This window comes from Physeter macrocephalus, chromosome 21, assembly GCF_002837175.3.
Source record: "Physeter macrocephalus isolate SW-GA chromosome 21, ASM283717v5, whole genome shotgun sequence".
Lineage (NCBI taxonomy): Eukaryota > Metazoa > Chordata > Mammalia > Artiodactyla > Physeteridae > Physeter > Physeter macrocephalus.
The window spans coordinates 42,405,610-42,408,638 of NC_041234.1; positions in this window are offsets into that span (position 1 = coordinate 42,405,610).

Sequence of the window (3,029 nt, forward strand, 5' to 3'; positions counted from 1 at the left end):
CCACAGGACCTGGCATCAGTCCAATTAGGGTAGCAAAGCACGTAAAATTTAGGTTAGACTTATGGAAGGTTCTGTTCTCTGAAAAGTGAGAGATCTGGTAAACATGACAGGTTATAACATGTGTTTGCTTAATTACTGATGAGCGCCCACTCTGGGCGAGACACATGGCTGGAGGGAGGAGTGCAGGGTGGGGGGTTGTAAAGATAAATCAGACATGGCTTAGCCCTTGGGGAATTCATAGCTAAAATGGATATGGTAGGTAGAATAATGGGCCCCCCAAAATTTTCATGTCCTAACCCCTGGAACCTGAGAATATTACAGGGCAAAGGGAAATTAAAGTTGCAGATGGAATTAAGGCTGCTAATCAGATGATCCTACAATAGGAAGATATTTCCTGGAATATCCACATAGGCCCAATGTCATCACAGGGCCTTTATAAGTGGAGGAAGGAGGAAGAAAAGGAGGTCAGAATGACGACATTTGAGAAGGAATCCACTTGCTGTTACTGTCTTTGAAGATAGAGGGAGGGGGCTACAGCCAAAGAATGCAAGTGGTCTCTACAAACTGGAAAAGTCAAGGAAACAGATTCTACATTAGAACCTCCAGAAAACAAAAGAGTCCTGCCAACACGTTGACTTTAGTTCAGTGAGACTAGTGTCAGACTGCTGATCTACAGAACTGAAAGATAATACATTTATGTTGTTTTCTTTTATTTTAACATTTTTATTGGGCTATAATTGCTTTACAATGGTGTGTTAGTTTCTGCTTTATAACAAAGTGAATCAGCTATACATATACATATATCCCCATATCTCCTCCCTCTTGCATCTTCCTCCCATCCTCCCTAACCCACCCCTGTAGATGGTCACAGAGCACTGAGCTGATCTCCCTGTGCCATGCAGCTGCTTCCCACTAGCTATCTATTTTACCTTTGGTAGTGTATATATGTACATGCCACTCTCTTGCTTCGGCATAGCTTACCCTTCCCCCTCCCAGTGTCCTAAGGTCCATACTGTACGTCTGCGTCTTTATTCCTGTCTTGGCCCTAGGTTGTTCAGAACCATTTTATTTTTTAGATTCCATATACATGTGCTAACATAGGGTATTTGTTTTACACATTCTGACTTACTTCACACTGTATAACAGTCTCTAGGTCCATCCACCTCACTACAAATACTTCAATTTCATTTCTTTGTATGGCTGAGTAATATTCCATTGTATATATGTGCTGCCTCTTCTTTATCCATTCATCTGTTGATGAACACTTAGGTTGATTCCATGTCCTGACTATTGTAAATAGAGATGCAATGAACAATGTGGTACATCACTCTTTTAGAATTACGGTTTTCTCAGAGTATATGCCCAGTAGTGGGATTGCTGGGTCATATGGTAGTTCTGCTTTTAGTTTTTTAAGGAACCTCCATACTGTTCTCCATAGTGGCTATATCAATTTACATTCCCACCAACAGTGCAAGAGGGTTCCTTTTTCTCCACACTCTCTCCAGCATTTATTGTTTGTAGATTTTTGATGATGGTCATTCTGACTGGTGTGAGGTGATACCACATTGTAGTTTTGATTTGCATTTTTCTAATGAGTAGTGATGTTGAGCATCCTTTCGTGTGTTTGTTGGGAATCTGTATATCTTCTTTGGAGAAATGCTTATTTAGGTCTTCTGCCCATTTTTTAATTGGGTTGTTTGTTTTATTCATATTGATCTGCATGAGCTGCTTGTAAAGTTTGGAGATTAATCCTTTGTCAGTTGCTTCATTTGCAAATAATTTCTCCCATTCTGAGGGTTGTCTTTTTGTCTTGTTTATGGTTTCCTTTGCTGTGCAAAAGCTTTTAAGTTTCTTTAGGTCCCATTTGTTTATTTTTGTTTATATTTCCATTTCTCTAGGAAGTGGGTCAAAAAGGATCTTGCTGTGATTTATATCATAGAGTGTTCTGCCTGTTTTCCTCTAAGTGTTTGATAGTGTCTGGCCTTACAGTTAGGTCTTTAATCCATTTTGAGTTTATTTTTGTGTATGGTGTTAGGGAGAATTCTAATTTCATTCTTTTACATGTACCTGTGCAGTTTTCCCAGCACCACATATTAAAGAGGCTGTCTTTTCTCTATTGTATATTCTTGCCTCCTTTATCAAAGATAAGGTGACCATATGTGTGTGGGTTTATCTCTGGGCTTTCTATCCTGTTCCACTGATCTATTTTTATGTTTTTGTGCCCATACCATACTGTCCTTATTACTGTAGCTTTGTAGTTTAGTCTGAAGTCAGGGAGCCTGCTTCCTCCAGCTCCGTTTTTCTTTCTCAAGATTGGTTTGGCTATTGGGGGTCTTTTGTATTTCTATACAGACTGTGAAATTTTTTATTCTAGTTCTGTGAAAAATGTCATTGATAGTTTAATAGGGATTGCATTGAATCTGTACATTGCTTTGGGTTGTGTAGTCATTTTCACAATGTTGATCCTTCCAATCCAAGAACATGGTATATCTCTCCATCTGTTTGTATCCTCTTTAATTTCTTTCATCAGTGTCTTATAGTTTTCTGCATACAGGTCTTTTGCCTCCTTAGGTAGGTTTATTCCTAGGTATTTTATTCCTTTTGTTGCAGTGGTAAATGGGAGTGTTTCCTTAATTTCTCTTTCAGATTTTTCATCGTTAGTGTATAGGAATGCAAGAGATTTCTGTGCATTAATTTTGTATCCTGCTACTTTACCAAATTCATTGATGAGCTCTCGTAGTTCTCTGGTAGCATCTTTAGGATTCTCTATGTATACTATCATGTCATCTGCAAACAGTGACAACTTTACTTCTTCTTTTCCAATTTGGATACATTTCATTTCTTTTTCTTCTCTGATTGCTGTGGCTAAAACTTCCAAAACTAGGTTAAATAATAGTGGTGAGAATGGGCAACCTTATCTTGTTACTGATCTTAGTGGAAATGGTTCCAGTTTTTCACCATCGAGAACGCTGTTGGCTGTGAGTTTGTCATATATGGCCTTTTTTATGTTGAGGTAAGTTTCCTCTATG